Source organism: Arvicanthis niloticus, chromosome 4, assembly GCF_011762505.2.
Source record: "Arvicanthis niloticus isolate mArvNil1 chromosome 4, mArvNil1.pat.X, whole genome shotgun sequence".
Lineage (NCBI taxonomy): Eukaryota > Metazoa > Chordata > Mammalia > Rodentia > Muridae > Arvicanthis > Arvicanthis niloticus.
Window position 1 is genome coordinate 76,196,676 of NC_047661.1, and position 21,626 is coordinate 76,218,301.

Genomic DNA, 21,626 nt, shown 5'->3' on the forward strand with positions numbered 1-21,626 from the left:
TTTTTCTTGGCAGGTGGTGAGATTTCTTCTTAAAATGATTGGCTATGTCATGATTTATTTTATAATCACGCTATCATGAACACATGGTATCTTTTTGTTTGTTTACTTGCTTTTTGAACCAGGGTCTTACCATGTAGGCTGTCTGAAACTTGCTATTCAGATCAGGCTGGTCTAGAACTCACAGAGGTCTGCCTGCTTCTGCCTTCCTAGTGTTGGGATTAAAAGTGTGCACTGCTATTCCTGGCTCTAAATGCACTCTTAAGAGAAGGTCTACCAAGTTTCTGTTTCTGTCTTACTTCTTAGAAACACAAATGGAGTCCAGTGAATAAGGACTTCACTTAAAAGTTGTGTAATGAGGCAACCAAGGCATTTCCTTTTTCTCTTGGTCCCACCTCCAGCTTCATAATTGGCTACATCAACTGTTAACAGGTTTCACTTGCTGCCTTTGCTTTAAGCTGATGTGCTGTCTGCCATACATATTTCAATTCAGGAAAAAGTGTATACCTTATTTTTTTCCATCGTATACTAGAACTCTCACTATAGAGACGGTGTCGAATTCAGCCACTGTGTGTGTAAGATCAATGATGTGTCATTGAATGTTAAGACATTAGCCCTTGGGTCTGTAAGTGTGCGCTCAAGGATTTGCCTTTCACGTCGTCACTTCAAAGGGATGATTTGGTTAAGGCCTTTTAGGTATTTTTCTAAGACTTGGTTAGATAAATGGACGATCTTTGCTTTTTTTTTTTTTTTTTTTTTTTTTAACTCTGATTTATTGCTTGTCAAGTCTGGCTTGTAAGTTGAAGTTTATCAGTGTCTCATATAACCAAATGCTGCCTACAATAGACAGGGTTCTCTGTTGGATGCCGTAGAGGTGAGTGAAAGCATATGTGGTTCTCGTTCGTAAGAACGGAAGTTTTAGTTCTTTTTTGAAAGACAAGGCAAACATGGAAAAATTAGCAATCATCCTGCGTTGTTTCAGGATGGGGACAAGTTCTGAGAAATACAGTTAGGTGATTTTCATCCTTGTGCAACCTTTGTAGAATCTACTTACATTAAACTAAAATGAATACAATGTCACTTGCATTGTGGGTTTGAGGACTGAACCTAGGCCTTTGTACTTGTTAGGCAAGTAAGAGCTCTATCACTAAACTGCCTTATGTAGTTCAGCTTAGTTTGGAACTCAAGAACCTCCTGCCTAAGCCTCCTGTTACTGGAATTACAGTTACAGGTAATACCCCTGCACTCCCACCCTAGCAACATGACTGTTAGTGGAATTACCCTGTATAGTCTATATGAACTCAGTGATTCACATAAAGGTTATTCAGTGCATGGCAGCAAAATAAATGAGGGCAGATAATACATGGTTTCAGTTTCAGAAAGGAAGACATGGTTGCATCGGTGTTATCAGAGACCTGTGACACCCGAGGTGGAATAAGATTGAATTTTGAAGGACAGGTATAATTCAGCTTGAGAATATGCAAGACTAGGAGGAAGCAAAGAAACATATGGGTTGAGGGAAAAAGGAGACTTACTGTGTAAGGCTTTGTTGTCTTTGGCTGACAAAAATTGTAGTTATGGAGTACAACATGTTTTTGATATGAGTACATCATGAAATGGCTAAATGAAACTAATTGAGTTTAACATACATTGTCTCACACTTTTCAATTTTATTTACATAAAATGTATTTTATGTGTAATTTAATTTATGTTTATTGTGTGTGTGCATGTGTGTGCATGTGTACCATAGTGTCATTGTGAAGGTCAGAGGACAGCTTTTGGATGTTAATTCTCTCCTTTCACCACATGGACCCTGTGGGGGTCAAATTTAGAGGGGTAGGCTAGGTAGCAAGTGCCTTTTCCTAGCGAGCCAGCCCTGTTTCACAAGCTTTTCACTTATTGACTCTGCTGTTTTAGCAATCTTTAACGTCTGTGTTACTACCTACAGTCACTATGGTGTTCGGTAAGTAGCTAATCAGTGTTGTTCTGTGTTTTTAGGAAAAGGTGTGATAAGGTCAGACTTACTGTCCCCCCTTCCCCCCAAGACAGGGTCTCTTTATTTAGCCCTGGCTGTCCAGAAACTTGCACTGTAGACCCAAGTGTTGGGGTTAAAGGTGGGTGCCACTGTGTCCAGCTGTTGTTTTTTGAGACAGAGTTTTACTGCATAATCCTGGTTGGCCTAAAGCTCAATATGTAGGCCAGGCTGGTCTTGAACTCCTAGATCCTCTTGCCTCTGCCTACTCCAGTGCTGAGAGGGTAAAGGTGCGTGCCACTCTGCCTGGCCAGAGTTAGTTTTGATTTATGTGGGAACTAGTGACTTTTATTTTGTATCATGGGCATTTTAAATCTGTAATCTCAGGCAGTTATCTTTGAAATGTTTATCAGAAAAAACAGGTCAGTTAAGTGAACTGTTCAGTACAAATTTGTCTCTGTGATTGATAAACCAACTCAAACATTGGTAACATGATCTTCATATGATTATATCTACATAGGACAACATGGAAGGTTTTTAAAAAGATAAATCCTAATGTAAACTTGAGAATCTCTCATTGCAGGGATCCAGCATAAGTAGGCATGCATAATTCCTTAAATTGGATGAATGGTGTGGGGAATCTGACTGTCCTTTGAGGATAAGCAGACTCAGTTTCTCATAGATACAGTTTTTCATTGTCTTAACTGAATTCACAACCCTAGAGGATACTGAGAGGATACTGACTCTTGTAAGACCTGGATGTCCAGAACCATCACTTACTAGTGTACTGACTGGACAGCACCTTACATTAGCCTTTTCTCTGCTTTGTGGGGGTGGGTGGGGCTATGGATTGAACTCCAGGTCTCAGACTGACATGCTAAGCAAGTGTTCTACAATGAGAGGTTGTAAGGGTCATAGTCCTTGTTTCTTCTCCCTTCCCAATCTAGGATGTATTTGTCAGCCCACCTCCCTCTGTCCTTCTTCCTTACCTCCCTCTCCCACTCTTCCTTCCTTTCTTTCTATATGTTGGAGAGAAGAGTGGGAGAGAATAGGAGAGGAGAGAGAGATTGATTGGTTCTGATGTAGCTCAACCTAGCCTCAAATTCTGTATAACCTTGAATTTCTGATCTTCCTGCTCCATCTCACAAGTGCTGGGATATAGGTGTTAGATAAAGCGTATGCTATCGTTACACCTTGGTTTTTTTTTTGTTTGTTTGTTTGTTTTTTGTTTTTTTTTGAGGGTTTCTCTGTGTAGCCCTGGAACTCACTCTGTAGACCAGGCTGGCCTTGACTCAGATCCTCCTGCCTCTGCCTCCTGAGCGCTGGATTAAAGGCGTGTGCTTTTTTATGTGGCGCCCAGGACCTAACTCATGCCAGTTAAGCATTCCACCAACTGGGCCTATTTCTAAGAACCCAAAGGCAGCTGCAGTAGCTCATCCAGATTTATCCCTGAAACTGCCCTTAGGTTTTTGTTTATCATTTCTCTCTGAAGGCTACGTGGGCCTGACTAACTTTAGGGTTCATAACTTTAGATTGAGAGTGGAGTTTGCCTAATGCTCTGTAGCTAATCACGTGTCAGCTGAGGTCATTTTGTTTGGTGGGAACACTTCTCACTGCTCTTCCTCATCTCCCCTCTCTTGGCCTGTAGTCTTTAGTTTGTGTGATCTCAAGAAGCAGGCAGAAGGTTAATTTAGAAATAAGGTACCACGGAATGAGAGAAAAAGTATTGAAGGGAATTTAAAAAGAAAAATATATTCAGTAGCCTTATTACCTCCATATGCTTCAAAAAGGACTCTCCAAATGAATCATGTAGGAATTGTGCTTACTAGATGAGTTTTTGTATTTATGATGAAAATAATTCTAGCAAAAAGTGGTGAGTAGCATACTTGGGATTGGGAATGTGTATTTCTGTTTTGAGACAGGGTCTCTTTGGTCTCTCTATGCATATCTGGCTGTCCTGGAGCTTAATATGTAGATCAGGCTGGCCTTAAGCTCACAGAGATCCTCCTGTCTTAGCCTCCATAGTGCTGGATGCTCCTCTAGCATCCATCCATCTATCTTCCTGCCTGCCTGCCTGCCTGCCTGCCTGCCTGCCTTCCTTCCTTTCTTTTTTCTTTCTTTTCTTTTTTTGGTTTTTTCGAGACAGGGTTTCTCTGTGTAGCCCTGGCTGTCCTGGAACTCACTCTGTAGACCAGGCTGGCCTTGAACTCAGAAATCCGCCTGCCTCTGCCTCCCAAGTGCTGGGACTAAAGGCATGCGCCACCACCGCCCGGCCCTTCCTTCCTTTCTGTGAGATAGGATCTCACTATGAAGCTCTGGATGACCTGGAGCTTACTATGTAGACCAGACTGTCCTCAAACTCACAGAGATCTGCCTGCCTCTGCTTCCTGAGTGCTGGGATTAAAGGTTTGTGCCACTATGCCCAGCTCCAGAATTTTAAAATAAGAGATTTTAATTATATTGTCTGAAGAATTTAGGTTTATATATGATAGGGTAGAATGACATTTTATATATGTGTGTGTGTATCATCAGATTATAGAAGAAACATTTGAAGGAAATTCCCAGAAGCTTTTACTTCATCTTACTATTTTATTGAGAGATAAATATGGAGCCAAAACTAATGGAATTATTACACTACTCTGGAAGTGTGATTGGACAAAATCCCACAAGGGCTGTTTCAGGGAATGTAGAGGTGTGCTTGATTCCCACGTACTGTCAGCATTCCCATTCTTCTTTACCTCACGCTCTTCAAGGTGGAACCTGAGTGATAATTACGTTGTGGAGTAGCCTGCTTTGAATTTTCACAAGACTAGTGTGGTTCTTAAGTGTTTCATGGAAATCCAGATGACAGACAAGTCTAATTAAAGACTATTGTGATGTTGCTCGCCTCTGGCTCAGCCAGAAAGGACTGGTGGGCTTCTCACTTCCTAGTTCTCTGTTATATCATCTTCTTTGAGCTAATAAATGTCCTTTTTAGTAAGTAATGTTATCTCATTTGGCTCTTTCCGAGCTACTTACACAGGTATTAATCATTGTGTTGTACTGATAATGGCTCCAGTGTAGGAAAACATTCTGATCATCTCATAAGAAAGGTAGCGAAATGGTATACCTCTTCAAAAATTTATACTGCTAAATACAGGAAAACATTATTGATTTGAGATAACTTTCAAAGATGCTAATTATTGGATTACCTTAAACTCTATTATCTATGACTTAATATTTGTAATGTCTGCATGATGCATATCAGGGATAATGTTGGTGTTTTGAGAGCTTCTTTATATTTTGTTAAAAATATTCTTATACATTTATTTATTATTTATTTATTTAGAGAGTGTGTTGTTATCAGTGTGCTTATGATGTGTGTGTGTGTGGAGGTCAGAGGACAACTTGTGAGACTTGGTTCCCTCCTTCTATTATACAGGTCCTGGGGATGGAGCTCAGGTTGTTAGGTTTGGTGGCAAGTGTCTTTATACTTTGAGCAATCTTGCGGCCCATAATTTATTTTTTTGAGAGAGGGTCACATGTATATTGGCTGCTTTCAAACTTACAGTGGTGAGTGGTCTAGAACTCTTGATCCTCTCTCCTGCTGGGATTACAGACATGCTACATCACTACCACCACTACCACACTGTGCTCTTTTGAGATCTTTAAGAAGCTATAATAGGGGCTGGAGATGTGGCTTAATAGGCAGAGCTCCTGTCTAGTCTGTGCAAGGCTTTGGGTTCATTCCCTAGTAACTTTAGTTGGATATAGTGCTGTATACCTGTAATCCTAGCACTTGGGAGGTAGAAGCAGGATAATCAGGAATTCAGAGTTACTCTGTGTTATGAAATGAGTTCAAGGTCAGCCTGAGACACGTGACTTTTTTCCCTCCACCTCCCCAAAAGGCTCTAGTAAAAAAAAATACAGTGCTGAGTTTGAAGATAAAGTGCAGCAAGTTCATTCCACATAAGATTAAGAGATAACATTATTTTATCTCTTACGAGTGTGTGTGTGTGTGTGTGTGTGTGTGTGTGTATGTATATGTATACGAGAAGTATGTATGTGGGCATGTACATCATGGCATGTGTGATGGTTTGATGACAACTTTTGGGAGCTAGTTCATTCTCTGTGAGTTTCAGGGATTGAATTCTGGTCATCAGGCTTGTGTGGCTTCACACTCACTGTGTAACTCAGGATAACCTTGACCTTCAGGTCCTGTGCCTCCACCTCCAACATTTCTTCTTTCTGGGTGATGGGATTACAGATGTGCTCCAGTGTATTCTACTTGCTTATTTATTTAGACAGTGTTTTTATCTGTAGTCCAGGTTGATCTGGAACTCATTATTTCAATATGTAGTCTAGGTTGCCTCAAACTCTTAGCAGTCTTCTTGCCTCTGTGTTAGGATTGCCCATACCTAGCAAATCTGTATTTTTGAGAGTGGGAGGTTAGTTATAGACTCAATATTCTGATTAGCACATATGTGTATACTTGTAGCCCCATCCCCCAGAGTCTCTTCTCCAGTGGCAGCCGGAAGGTGTCAAGGCAAGCTCAGCAGGTGGTCCATTCTTCCAGCTCTGGTAGCAGACTGCAGGGCACCGAGGCCGCAATGCAATGCCTACCAGGTTGTATTGTTGTTTGGTCTATTGTGGTAAACAGATCCTTCCGGCCTGCTCTGGCTGGCAGGCTGGGGGAAGGGCACATATACTGGGAAATTTTGGAGGACTTTCTCAGTATGAGGAAGGAAAAAAAAAAATCCTGTTTATTGCAGGTAAAGTTCCTTTGGGAGCATATATGCTGACAGGATAGTTATACTTGGTGTTTCTTTATGGTTAGCTGGCTTTTTAATGACCTTTAAGCTTATAAGGAGAGCTGGGTCACTTTTTTTTTTTTTGTATTGTCAGATTATTAGAGGTTTAATAATAAGAATGTATTTCATTGTTTTATAGCTTGGTTTTAAGAGATGAAGGAGAGCTATATCGATGTGGAGTTTGAGTGGGGCTGTTTTGCTCCTCAGGAATATTTAGTAATCTCTGTAGACATTTTTGATTTTACAGCTGGGGGAAGAGGGAGGATTGTGGCTGTCATTTGGTAAGTAGCAGACTGAGCTGCTGCTAAACCTGCTGCTATAGGCCCAGATGTCAAGAATGCTGAGGCGTGAGAAACCCTGGTAATGAACAAAAGGATGAATCCATGGGCATTGTCTGTGTGTGCGCACGGCTGACGCTTAAGGTTTTGTTTCAGGGTAGTTTTTTATTTCTGACCTTGAGATCCTGATGAGAATTTTTAGTAAAATAATTGAGACAGTATAATTTTTTACCAAAGCCCTCATGGGGAAAGGACTGTTTAGAATAGGGACTGGAGTTGGGTGGCTGCTGGCAGCCATTACATCAGAGCAGATCTGTTAGGCTGCCTTTCTCTCTATGCTCAGTGAGACCAGAGGTATTAAATCACTCATCTAAGATTGCACACTGTAACCTAAAAGTATCCAATTTTTTTGTTGGTTGGAAATTTAGTAACAATGTGAGTAATTTAGTAAAACAGTTGGGAATTCAGTTTGAAAACAAAAAAATAGAACACTAGTAACTTTTTTTTGTCATTCATATTAGTATTGTTCTTTTGTCTCTCTTACAACTCTCCAAACATTTCAGATGCACAGGAGAGAGCATTCTTTAAACTCTTCATCGAAAGGGTGAATTGATGTTATCAGTCTTCCTTTTAACACTAATTCTTCTTGTGATAGAAAGTGAATTTAGAGATACCAGTTAGAAGCTGGAGTCAGCTGTTGAGGGGTCTTTTCTCCACCTGGATAGAAATAATGGGAAGCAGGCAGCTCCAGCAGCTTTTTATTTACATAGTGTCTGATAGATAGCAGCAAGTTTTGGTAGTAGTTAGGCAGAAGCATTGGCAAGTGGCACCCCAATATTACAGGTCTGCGTGTCAGCTTGGGTATTGGAATCCTTGGCTCTTTTCAAGCTATTGTTATAGAACTCAGATAGATATCTGAGATTGGCCTTGAAGACTTCACAGTTTTCTGGAACTTTCTGGTAACCTGCATCTTCAGGTTTTCTTTCTGCTTCCTTACTCTTCCTGCTCTTCTGTGGTCTCTGCTTCCACTTCCCTTCCTCCTACCTTGGCTCCTCTTAAACTCTTCAGTTAGTTGTCAGCTGCTGTTGCCACTGTAAGGTATCAGCAGGTAGGCAGCCAGGATGCATGAAGGGCAATCCTGGGTACATATAGAGGATTGTCTATATGGGTACATATAGAGGTACTGTTTGCAGCCAAGATTGCTTAGGTGCAGGTATCCCCTCCTACCAGGGCAGGATCTTGGTAGGTGAATGAGATCCCAGACAGAATCCCATGGACAGCATAGCGTGAATGCAGGTCTGTGGGTGCAGCCAGTGGTTCTGAGATCTCCTTAGGCAGGTACTTCTTTGCCAGGGCGTCTGCCTCTGCTGTTTCTTCAGCCATCAAATGGTTGTGGGTGTTTTGTACTGGAAAGCCAGACTCAGTGTGCTTAGAAACCAGGTATTGGTCCTATTTAAGCAGGCAGCACAGGAACCTAGGATTGGGGATCAGAAGCTGCTTAGAGCTCAGAAGTTAAGGTTAAGGTCAACCTGGGAGTACAGACAGCATCCAGGTACAAGTTGCACTTCAGGCCTGGTGTCTTGTTGGTGCAGCTGCCAAGCACTACATAACTCTTAGTGTACCCATGGATTGGTTTGTCTGTGACTGCTTGTCCCTGCTGCTTTTCTGTTTCCAGCTGAGCTTGTTCATGCAGTAGAACTAGTTTTTAGACCTAACATTGGAACACCAGAGGAGGTAGCACAGGAATGTCACTTACTAGCCTGAGCACCTGTTGTATATAGTCTAGGAAATGGTGTTTTCACCTGTCACAGTTGGCTTGGCAGTCCACCTTTCCTCCCGCACTCATCACAGTCATTAATGCCCATGTTTTGACCCAATCATCAGTTGTAGTACTGTTTGACTGACAGTGCTTTGCTTAAGGCAACTTGGGCAGTAAGAGAGAGTGTAAGAATGACTGATTAATGAGTCAGAGTGTCATGTCCTTAGTGTTCTTGTTATTCTCAGGAAAGCAATCATAAGGAAGAGTGCTTACAATATAAACTTACAGAACTTATTAGTACCAGCAGCAATCACAGCAGATTTTGAAAGTATTTGACAATGCTCTGTGTCTGTTGAGTGCCCAGGAGAAGTGGGTGTGTCTTAGGGATGGAGCTGCGTAGTCCTAAGGCAAAGGAAGCACATGAACACTGTAAGGAAAGAGCTTTAAAAAGGAAGGAGGAAGGAAGGAAGGACCCTTATCAAAGTAGGAATATTTCAGATTATTCTTAGAATTTCCAATATGTAAGTTGAGGTTAAAGGACGAAAGATTTATGTAATTTTTTTTCTTAAAAAAATTTGTTAGTAACGCAAAGTTTCTTTCAAAAAGATTTCAAAATTATATTTGCTTACTTATTGTGTGCTATTAAACCCTTTGTTTTTTATTTAAATGTATTTAGTTTATGTGTGTGAGTGTAGTGCGTATATATGTGTACCATGTGCGTGATTGGTGCTCACAGGTTAGAAGAAGGCATCAGATCCTCTGGAATTGGAGTTAGGAATGGCTGTGAGCTGGTCATGTATGTCTGTGAACTGTGTGCATGTAGTTCCCATGACTGCCAGAAGAGGGGATCTGGAGCTGGGATTGGAGTTACAGATGGGTTTGAACCAGCATGTGGTACTAGGAAGCAAAGCCTAGGGTTTCTGGAAGAGCAGCCAGTGTTCTTAACTGCTGAGCTCTGTCTCCAGCTCCTTGATGGAGGACAGGCTGATCTCAAACTGGAGGGAATCTCTCCCCCCCACCCCCCCCCAGACAGGGTTTCTCTGTGTAGTCCTGGCTATCCTGGAACTCACTCTGTAGACCAGGCTGGCCTCAAACTCAGAAATCCGCCTGCCTCTGCCTCCCAAGTGCTGGGATTAAAGGCGTGCGCCACCACCGCGCGGCGGAATTGTTTTATAGAACTAGAATTATAGATGTTTGCCACCATAATGGGTTTTTTTTTTTTTTTCCGAATTCATTTTTTCCCCCAAGCACTTTATTTATCAGTATTTGTATATACATACATACTTATACATGTATACATATATACATACATATATGAACAATAATTAAATAAGATATATTTGAAAAGTATTGGGGGTTGGGAAGAGTGGGAAGAAGGAGAGAAAGAAAAAAATTATGTAAATACAATGCTCATATATGAAATTCTCAAAAAGGAATCCATTTTTAAAAAAATGTTCAACAGATTAACTTGCATTTTACAATATGAAAATAAATATGACCTATAATTATGTTGAAGGACATTTTAACTCACTACAAACTTTGAAATTTAAAATGAAATCAATAAAAATTATTTTACCCAGCATACTAACAAAAACCACAATAACATTTTATAATTCAAAGTATTTCTGAGAACAAGAAAATGGATTGTCAGAAGCTAAGTCAGCAGAGCCAGGGGGACACTGTGTGTTATTTCTTTTCATTTCTTTTTTTTTTCTTTTTTTATTATTATCAAATCATAATTTTTACTTTTTAACACAGGGGTTATAAACACAAAAATGCAGGATGTGGAGAAGGGGATGACACAGGAGCATAGATGTTCAGGGGGAGTATAGATATCTTTCAGAACAGGGTATCAGCTGGGTGAAGGTTCAGGGGTCAGGTCACTATGATTCTGCCTATGCTTCACTTGTCCTTATCTAAGTTGGTACTATCCGCCAAATAATGTTTTGATATACACGTACACAGTGAAATGATAACCAGTCCTGCTTTGAGTGGTTTCAGATTCTTTACTTTTGACAGCATAGGCTGTTCAGAAACATGGTTCAATTCTTATTTTGTTGTAAAGTGCCTAAAATTAGGATATACAGAAAAGTTCATTTTGTGTGTTTTTACTTCCCTAACTTCTATAATATATTTAAAAGTATGCTTTTATAAAGCATATTTTTTGTTTGTTTTGAGACAGGGTCTCATTAAGTAGTTCTGGCTATCCTTAACTTGCTATGCAGACCATGCTATCCTTAAACTCACAAAGATCTGCCTGTCTCTGCCTCCCAAGTGCTGGGATTAAAGGCCTGGGCTGCCACACCTTTAAAGAGTAAAATTTACTTACTCTGAAAAATTTCTTACATGTATACGATATGTGTTTGGGGTGTATTTGTTGTTTTTAAATTTTTAGAAATTTTTTCTGAGACAGACTTTCTCTTTGTAGTCCTGGCTGTCCTGGAACTCACTCTGTGAACCAGGCTGGCTTTCAACTCACAGAGGTCTGCCTCTGTCTTCCGAGTACTGTGGTTGCATGTGTGTGGGTGTCTTGCCTGCATATATGTATATCCATTGCTTGTGTGCCTGGTGTCTAGGAGGCTAAAAGAAGGCATTTGCATCTCCTGGACCTGGAGTTACAAATAGTTGTTAGTTGCTGTGTGGGTGCTGGAAATTGAATGTGGCTCCTAGAAGAGCAGCAGTGCTCTTAACTGCTGGGCTGTCTCTCCAGTCCTCATGTATAATGCATTTTGATCTTATCCACCAACTACTACTTCCCTCCTACTTCCTTCAGGACTCTTTCATCTGATCTCCCTCTTAACTCCATGTTTTCTTTTATTATTTTTGGTGGCAGTGCAGTCAGTGCTGACCACATGGTCATTAGCGTGGGCCATTCACTGGGGCATGAGCAGCTTACTAGCAACCACATCCTCAAAGAGAAGTGACTTTCTCCTCAGCTGCTGTCAACTGCCAGTAGTGCCCCACCTCAGAGTGGGACCTCAGGAATTCTTCCCTATTCTATGCTGAAATGAAAAAAGAAAAAGATGTATACTTTACGAATTTTAAATGTATATGAGTATTTTGTCTGCATGCCTGTGTGGAGGTCAGAAGAGTGTGTCAGATCCTCTGGAACTGGAATTATAGAGGGTGGTAAGCCACCAGGTAGATGCTGGGAACCAAACCCATGTCCTCTGTAAGAGCAGTATGTGCTCTTAACCACTGAGCCCCCAAGATGGAATTTGACTGGCTTGGTCTCGTACTGGTTTTGTACACAATTGTCGCTACCCACGTCCGACCAGCGGAATAGTGTTCTTCTTCAAGCAGTTTATTCAGCTATCCCTGTACAGCGCTCTTCCTCTCTCTTTCTCTTCTCTTCTCTCTCTTCCCCAGCTCCCGCAGCCCCTTATATGCATTGCCTTGATCCTATCAGCAGCTGTCACTAATTGGCCACTCTCAATCACGGGAGGTGGGGTGATCGGGTCACCACACCTCACAGCGCATACAACTCCATATATGGAGTTGTCTTTTCTCTCAAGCAATGCCTATGCCAAGTGCCACTTTGTAATGGTGAGAGTGGAGCCGCTTCCCACACACAATCACAGCTGCTATGAAGGAGGCATGTATGTTATAGTTGATGTGTTGTTGATATTATATGTAGAAGACAGCATTTCTCAGCTCCCCTTTCCATGTTCTCTCTTTCTGCCCACTCTTCCTCCTTGTTCTCTGAGCCTTTGATTGGAGAAGCTGACATTCGAGAACAGCACAACTCTGTGGGTGTAAAGAACACCTATAGGTTCTTCCCAACAGCTGTATCTCTAGTCCGGTGTTACATTTTAAAAATTAGCTTACAAACTATTGGGTTTCTATAGACCTCTTAGTCTTGGCTAACCCATATGCCTCTCCCGCTTACTCACATGTCCTACCCTCAACTCCACACACGTTTTTAACCTAGGATACCCCCTGCTCCTTCATATCACTGATTCCACTGTCCCTTCTGATTGTATTTTCATTTGGGTTGCAAGAGTGTAGGTTTCCACACAGTTTTTACACACACCCGACATTTTAGGTAAGCCTTTCCCCATTCTCTCATGTCCTCGTTCCCTATCTTTCTTCATTTTTGAGCCTTCCCACCTCCAGTATTCTCTCTACTTCCATTTTACCCATTTCACTGTCTCCTCTATCTTAATGACAGGACATATTCTTTTTGCTCTTTTTTGTTTGGTTTTTCTTTCTTTATGTTTTTATTTATTTAATGTATGAGTGCTCTGTCTGCTATACACACACGTCAGAAGATGGTATCAGACCCCATTACAGATGATTGAGAGCCACCATGTGGTTGCTGGGAATTAAACTCAGGACCTGTGGAAGAGCAACCAGTGCTCTTAACTTGAGGCATCTCTCCAGCCTCGTAGGTGATTTCAGTGACTTTTAATTCCTAGTTATTTTTCTTTCTGAACAGTGCTTAGTAAACAGGGTTTGCAGTATATTTTGCTGAGTGAATAAATGTTATCAATTTTGAAAGAAGTTTCTTTTTAGCTAAACTGATTAAAGATCTGTCTTTGAACTAGTATGGCACATAATCAATAATAAAGATTCATATGTTTTAGCTGAGCATTGTAGCACACCAGTAACCTCTATACTCAGAAAGTAGAGGCAGGACAATCAGGAGTTTAAAAAAATGACATATTTAATCTTTTGTGCTGGTTACCATATTCTCTCTTACTCAGTTGTTACTTTAACTTGTAGTAAGCAAAAACATTGTAATTAACTTTTGTGGGTGGTAAGGTGGCTTCATGGCACTCGCTATGCTAACCCAACAACCTGAATTTGTTCCTGGAAAACCCATGTGTATTAATCAGGGTTCTCTAGAGTCACAGAATTTATGGAATGTCTCTATATATTAAGGGAATTTATTGTAAAACAGTCTGCAGTCCAGCTAACCCAACAATGGGCAGCTGTGAGTGGGAAGTTCAAGAATCTAGTAGTTGTTTAGTCCCATGAGGCTCGTTGTTTCAGCTGGTCTTCTGTAGAAGCTGGAATCCTGAAGAGGTCGGTTCCAATAGATGTACTGGCAATGGCAAACAAGTGCAAGCAGGCAAATAAGAGTGAGTCTTCCTTCTTCCAGTGTCCTTATGTAGGCTTCCAGCAGAAGGTTTGTGGCCCTTTAAATTTAGATTAAAGGTGTATACTACCATACCTGGATTTGGAATTTGTTTTGTCCCAGGCTGGCCTTGAACTCAGAGATCTGCTTGCCTCAGTCTCCCATGTACTATCTTGCCTGGGCCTAAGATTTTTATGGCTACTATGCCTCAAGGTCTCCAAGTTAAGATCCAGGTCAGAAGCCTGAATCTTCCAGCCGTAAGATCTGGATCACAGGTGTGCCTTCCATTTCTGGATTGTAGTTCATCCCAGATATATCCAAGTTAACAACCAGAATAGCCATCACACTGTGTAAAGGTGCATGGAGAGACTGACTTAACAAGTTGTCCTCTGACCTTCATTCACATGGACACCATGGCACTTGCACTCACTCACAGTAATAATAAATTTAAATCCTGGCTGTGTTGTGTTATATGAGGTTAACTTTTCCTAGGTGTGTGTGCGTGTGTTTGTGTGTGCATGTGTGTTTGTATTCATACCAATAGAGGCCAGCTCCAGGAATCCTCCTGTCCTCCTGTCTCTGTCTTCCCAGTACTGAGATTATAGGCACACAGTTATATCCAGCTCCTTTCCTTTTCCTCCCCCCCCCCCCCCCCCTTTGTTAAATGTGAATGCTTGGGATCTGAAGTCAACTCTTCTGCTTTATTGACTGACCACCTTTTTATTCTCAGGCCTGCCCCTTTAACCTCACTCACATGCTGGAGCTAGAGATGTGGGCCACCCTGCCTGTTTTGTTTTTGTTTTTTGTTGTTGTTATTTGTTTGCTTGCTTGCTTTTCTTCTCTGATTGTTACTATTTAGCTTTTTTATTTTTTAAAGAAAGTTTGGCTTATTGTCTATCCATCCAAGCTTGTATCCAGTAACATTTTATCTTGTGACCTGCTTTTCTGTCTTTCTCCACAGTGAAGTAAAGGAATTTGGTTGATTATACTGTCTTGTTTGGAGTTTGGAGTCCCTGATGTCAGTGTTCAGTGAGGACATGGAATGCAGAAATAAAATGACATGTGAAGTGAAGTCTTTGTGTCTGGCTTTGAGTGACATGTTTCAGCAAAGCCTTTGCTGTGTTTGGGATCAGTCAGTAGATGCTGAGACATTGTTCTGAGACTGTTTGGGCCTTGAAGAAATGTTGTCTCCCTGGACAGTCTGCACTCGGTGCTACGTGAGAGCTTGCAGCTGTACCAGCCTTGGTCCTAAGACACTCCTGGCAAATTTGGAAGTTCTTACTTTTGATTATGACTAGCCTTGGGACTGGGATTTGTGTGGGTTTTCTGCTCTCGGATAGGAAGGGCAAGATGATTTTGGTAGTTGGAACCTTTCCCCAATTTTTCTGTAATGATTGAATAAAAGTAACTGGAGTGAGTTAGTCGGGGTCAGTCTTTTTCCCAAGAAGGTTGAACCAACCCCTCTGCTCCTTCAGAAAAAGCATCTTGGTGAGCTTCTCTTTCTTTTCTTTTTTTTCAGAGCTGAGGAACCCAGGGGCTTGCGCTTGCTAGGCAAGCGCTCTACCACTGAGCTAAATCCCCAACCCCGAACTTCTCTTTCTAATGTGGCGCCTATGGCCAACATCAGTCATTATAACTGGTAAACATTAAGGGTAAGCTGTGTGTAGGGAGCTGTTCCTGATTCAGATTATGAATGGTGAGAAGTATTTCTGCTTGCTTATGGTTTTAGATTAAATAGCTAGTGAACATCTGAAATAGTTGAGTGTACTAGTACTAAATATCTTTCATTACTAATGTTTTATTTGGCATGCAAAATAATAGGTTTCATTACATTCTACCATGTGTCTGTACCTATGTACCATGGCTATGTGTGGAGGTCAGAGGACAACTTGTCAGATAGGATTCTCTTCTTCTACCATATTTGTTCTAGGGACCAAACAGGTTTGTAGGCTTAGCAGCAATTGCTTCTACCTCATGAGCCATCTTGCTCCTCCAAATAGTAGGTTTCAATGAAATTTTATTTTTTTTTTAGAAATTTACGTTTCTTTTTTTTTCTTTTCTTTCTTTCTTTCTTTTTTTTTTTTTTTTTTGAGACAGGATCTCACTGTGTTACCCTGGGTGGCCTGAAACTTCCTATGTAGACCAGGCTGGTAAATGCACAGAGAGATCTGCTTCCTGAGTATGGGGATTAAAGGCATGTACCATAATGTCTTTATTATTATTATTTTGTTATTATTAGTGTGTATGTATGTATATATTATTATATAGTCAAGTCTGTGATGCAAACATGAGAGAAAACGTGGTATTTGTCTTTCTGAGTCTAGCTTATTTTACTTTAGCAAGATGATCTCTGGTTTCATCCACTTTCCTGAAAAACTACATGATTGCATCTTTTTTTAATGGCTGAATAGCTCACCTGTTGTGTCAGCATTAAACAGAGATGTACAATTTTGTGATTTAGATTCCTTTGAGTATATCTGACAGATTGGTAGAGCTGAATCCCGTAGTAGTTTTAGTTTTAGTGTTTTGAGGAAACTGCATGCTGATTTCCCATCAACACTGTGTAAGGATTTCTTTTATTTATTTTTTCTTTCTCCCACATACAATCTCTTTTATCAGCATTTATTTTCTCTCCAAGTTTGAGTTGGTTTTCTGCTTTCACCTTGTGGGACCTGGGGATTAAACTCAGGCTGTTAGGCTTCAGGACAAGCATGGCACCCACTGAGCCATCTTACAGTCTCTATTTTTTTGATGATGTATTCTCTCTGATTCGGGTAAGATGGAATCACAATGGAGTTTTGATATGGGTTATCCGGAAGGCTAAGGATATTAAACATATTTTTCTAATGTTGGTTTCCCTTCCTTCCTTTCTTTCTTTTTTCTTTCCTTTTTTTTTTTTTTATTTATTTTTTATTTTTTTGAACTGGTATTCAATTCAGTTATTCATTAGATAATTTGGGGACTTTTTGGTGTTTATTTTTTTTAGTTTTTTATAAAATCTAGATGTTAATTCTGTTAGCTATGTAGTTGGCAAAGATTTTTTTCTTATTTCACAGGCTATCATTTTACTTTGGTGAGTGTTGCTTTTAAATTTCATGCATCCCCATCTAATTTGGGGGTTATTTTCTTTACAATTAGGAACTTTTCCCAAAATTCTTGCCTATGCCTCTGTGTCTTGGACTATTTTGCCTGTGTTTTCCTTATTCAGTTTTAGAACTTCAGATGTTACATTAAGATCTTTGATTCATTTTTGGTTTGAGTTTTGTGTAGGGTGAGAAATGGGAATATGGTTTCATTCACCTACACATTTATATCTAGTATTTCCTGTACTATTTTTTTGAAGCGGTTGTCTTTTCTCCACTGTATCGTTTTGACACCTTTTCCAGATATTAGGTGAAAGTAACAGTGGGGGCTTTTTTTAGGGGCTCTTATTCTGTGCCATTGGTCTCTGCATCTGTTTTGTGCTGGTACCATGCTGTGTTGTTGGATGATGCTGGCACTGTTGGGTTGCTTTGACAATCTAGGGCCTTTGGTACTTCCATATGAACTTTAGGATTTCTTTTCTACTTGTTAAAAAAAGTCATTGAAATTTTGATGGGGAAATGCAGTGAATCTATAGATCACTTTCAGTAATATTCACAATAATTTTCACAGTATTCTGCCAATCTGTGAGTATGGGCTGTCTTTTCATCTTTTAGTGTCTTCTTTAATTCTTTCAATGATTTAAGGTTTTCATTGTATAGAACCTTAACTTCATTATTTAATCCTATTCTTAGTTTTTTTTTTTTTTTTAAGTACTTAGTATTTATTTTTTATTTTTGAGATAAGGTCTTACTATATAGCCCAGGCTGACTTGGGTCTCATTGTGTAGAGCAGGCTAGTCTCAAACTCAGAGTGATCTTCCTGCCTCTCCCTCTGAGTGCTGGAATTAAAGGTAATGCCACCATTTCTGGCCTTAAAGACTATTTATTGTATGTGTTTGAATATTTCACATTTATGTATGTGTATGTGTGTGTGTGTGTATGTATGTATGTATGTATGTATGTATGTGTGGGCTGTCCCCATAAAGGCCAGAAGGCAGTGCTGGGTTCCCTGGAACTCCAGTCTGGAATTACAGACTGTGTTGATTGTAAGCTACCTTGTGGGTGCTAAGAACTGAACCTGAGTAGCAAGGATTTGATTTTAACCTCTGAGCCAATCTCTTTAGTGCCCCCACTGTCTTAGTTAAGAGTTTGCTGCTGTGAACAGACACAAGTCTTATCAAGGACAACATTTAATTGGGACAGCTTACAGGTTCAGAGGTTCACTCTGTCATCATCAAGGTGGGAGCAGGGCAGCATCTAGACAGGCATGATACAGGCAGAGCTGAGAGTTCTACATCTTCATCTGAAGGCTGGCAGTGAAAGACTGGTTTCCAGGCAGCTATGAGTAAGGTCTTAAACCCACACCCACAGAGACACACCCACTCCAACAAGGTCACACCTCCAAATAGTGCCACTCCCTGAGCCAAGCATATATAAACCATCATACCCACCCTATTTATTTTTTGAGAATGTTATGAGCACCTTTTTTAAAAGAGCAGTCTTTTTCTTGGTAAGTTCATTATTAAAATATTGAAACATTTTTGTAAATTTTATATTCTGCTATTTGCTAAAAGTATCAAGTCTAAGAATTTTTCTAGTGGAATCAGAATCAGTATCAAAGTAATATTAGCTTCATAGAGTAAGTTTGGTAGTGCTTTTTACCATTCTATTTTATGGAACAAGATGATCAATAAAAACCCCTTCTAGGGTGAGTGTGATATCTGATTTAGAGACAAACTTATGAAATAGCCATATCCTAGACCTTGTAATTATCTGCTACGGACCACCCCAGTCAGGTATGGGAGTCTCTAGGATGAGGGTCCTCAAAAGCTAGGTGGGTAAATTGGGGCGCCAATTATCTGTAATAGCGTGAGCTTTGAAATGTTAGACTTTAGCTGACTAAAATGTTAGACTTTGGCTATAACTTAAGTTTTTAGATCTTTTAGTCCTTTACTTCTTGGCTGCCTCTTCTCTGACCATACAAGATCAGGTATTTTGTCTTTTTTGTAGTTGTAAGGTATATGATTTGTAATTTCAAGCACATTTCTTCAGCAAATATGTGTTGAACACTTGTTTGCCTTGGACATTTTGGTGATAAACAAAAATGATTAGAACCCTGACATTAGGGAACAGCTTTTTGAATGGAGAAAGACACTAACAAACTATGAAACAAATACAACTATAAATTGTAATCCATGCCATAAAGCAATGATAAGAATATCATAGAAGAAATCAGTAAGCAAAGAATTTCTTTAGATTGGGTTGATAGGCTGGATTGGCTGGTTGCTTCGTGTTACCAAGAAGGGGACTTAGTGCAGTTTTCTGTCATTTTTATGTGGGGCCTCATGTTTGTCGAGACCTTTCACCTAGGTACTTAAGTCTCTTAAAGCCCTAGGCTTTGTCTTAGTTATTGTTCTATTATTGTGATGAAACGGCATGATCAGGGAAACTTATAATAGGAAGCATTTACTCCAGCACTTGCTTATAGTATCAGAGGGTGAGTCTATGCTCATCATGGTGGGGTGGTATGGGGTGGCAGCAGGCAGGCAGGTATGGTGCTAGAACAGTAACTGAGAGCTTACATCTGATTCACAAGCTGTAGACAAACAGACAGAGAGACTGAGAGACTGGTCCTGGCATGTTCTTTTGAAACCTATAGTCCACCCACAATGGCACACTTTTTCCAATAAGACGTACCTCCTAATCTTTCCTAAACAGCCCACCAATTAGGGACTAAACATTCAAATATATAAGCCTATCTAGGCCATTCTCATTCAAATTACCACAATCTTTTTTTTTTTTTTTTTTAAACAATTCAAATTTTTTCCCCTCCATTCTCTCTATAACATGACAATGGATCTGGCATGTTCTCTCAAAGCCAACTTTATTCCAAAGCATCGTAGAGACTCTTCACTAATGCCTATGATTTACGGGCTGGAAGAAAATACCCATCCTTACAAATGTTATCTGCTGAGGTGTCTTATGCAGAGATAAGTTTTTCCAAAGTTTATTTTCTTTTTATTCACTTTATATCCTGATCACAGCCCTCCCCTCTTCTCTAAGTCCTGCCCTTACAAATCCCTTTCCCCTCTTCTCCTCAAGGGAACTGCCCACCCCTACCCTTGGGTACCACTCACTCTGGGTCATCTAATTCCAGTAAGGGTAGGCACATTCTCTCTTGCTGAAGTTCAACCAGTCAGTTCAGGTAGGGGAAGGGGATTCAGTGGCAGGCAACAGAGTCAGAGACAGCTCTACTTGTTAGGGGACCCACATGAAGACTAAGCTGCACATCTGCTGTAAATGTGTAGGGGGCCTAGATCCAGTCCCTGCATGCTCTTTAGTTGGTGGTTCAGTCTCTGAGCCCCACTGGGCCCAAGTTAGTTGACTCTGTAGGTCTTCTTGTGGTGTCCTGGACCCCCTCCAGCTTCTATCCCCCACTCTTCCACAAGACTCCCTGAGCTCTGCCTGATGTTTGGCTGTCAGTCTCTGCATTTATTTCTATCCACTGCTGGATAAAGTCTCTTAGGAGACAATTATGCTAGGCTCCTATCTGCAAACATAGCAGAGTATTATTAATAGTGTCGGGTTAGCTCTCAACATGGAATGGGTCTCAAGTTGGACTGTTATTGGTTAGCTATTCCCTCAGACTCTGCTCCATCTTTATCCCTGTGTATCTTGTAGGCAGGACAAATTTTGGATTGAAGCTTTTGTGGGTGGGTCCCCCTCCTCCACTGGAAGTCTTGTCTAGTGACAGAAGGTAGTCTTTTTAGTCTCCATATCTCCCGCTGGTAGGAATCTCAGCTAGGGTCACCCCCATATACTTCCTGTAGCTTCCTCCCAACCCAGGTCTCCAGATCATCACCAGAGATGCTCCCCACTGATTTCCATGCTCACCCCAGCCCTTTCCCTTCCATCTCCCTACACCTGATTGCCATCCCTATTTCCCTTCACCCCCTCTCCCACCCAGTTCCCTCTTCCATCCACTTCTGCTGAGTGTTTAGTTTCCTCTTCTGAGGGAGATTCAGGCATTCTCCTCCCTTGAGCCATCCTTATTACACAGGTTTCTTTTGGAAGCGGGTGCATGGTTATCCATGCAGAGGTATTTTTTTCCTCTTCTTTCCTCTCTTCCTGGACTGGCTATTCAGGATGGCTGTGATCTCTCATCAGTCTCAAAGTATAGCTACCTAGTTCTATGAAGAAGAGTATACAGTTAGGCTGGAGAGATGGCTCACTGGTTAAGAGCACTGGCTGCTCTTCCAGAGGTCCCAGGTTCATTTCTCTTGGCAACTCACAACTATCTGTAACTCTAGTTCCAGGGGATCTGACACCCTCACACAGACAGATATACATGCAGACAAAACACCAATGCACAAAAAAATAAAAATAAACATCCAAAAAAGAAAAAGACAAGAGGCTAGTAAATAAGGAAGATAGTGAAGTCCAGGTAAAGAAGCAGGTGATCAGCACTGTGTTCTCTCAAACTTGGTTGTGTGTTCTGTGAAAGGTGTCAGACATACCTAAGCTTCTAGCAATACAAGAACTGTGTATTATTTTTGAACTGTAGCTACAAACAATGAAATTAGAGATGATAGAATAGCAGTTGGCCAAAGAGTATCAGCAGAACGACACACAGGGCTTCTTAGCTGCAGAAAACATAGGCCTCTACT

At 40.7% G+C, this 21,626-nt stretch overlaps 1 protein-coding gene across 8 annotated transcripts in view; it reads left to right on the forward strand.

Annotated features, from left to right (window-relative positions):
• Rnf115 (ring finger protein 115) overlaps positions 1-21,626 on the forward strand; it is a 66,588-nt gene that overhangs the window by 1,135 nt on the left and 43,827 nt on the right. The window contains exon 2 of one of the 8 annotated variants that reach the window (XM_076932971.1): positions 15,974-16,070. The exons of 6 other annotated variants lie outside the window; for them this stretch is intronic. The gene's annotated coding sequence lies outside the window, so the exon portion shown is untranslated. Of the gene's footprint in view, positions 1-15,973; positions 16,071-21,626 lie in introns of those variants that run through there. One more of the 8 variants, XM_076932973.1, reaches the window with a different exon arrangement.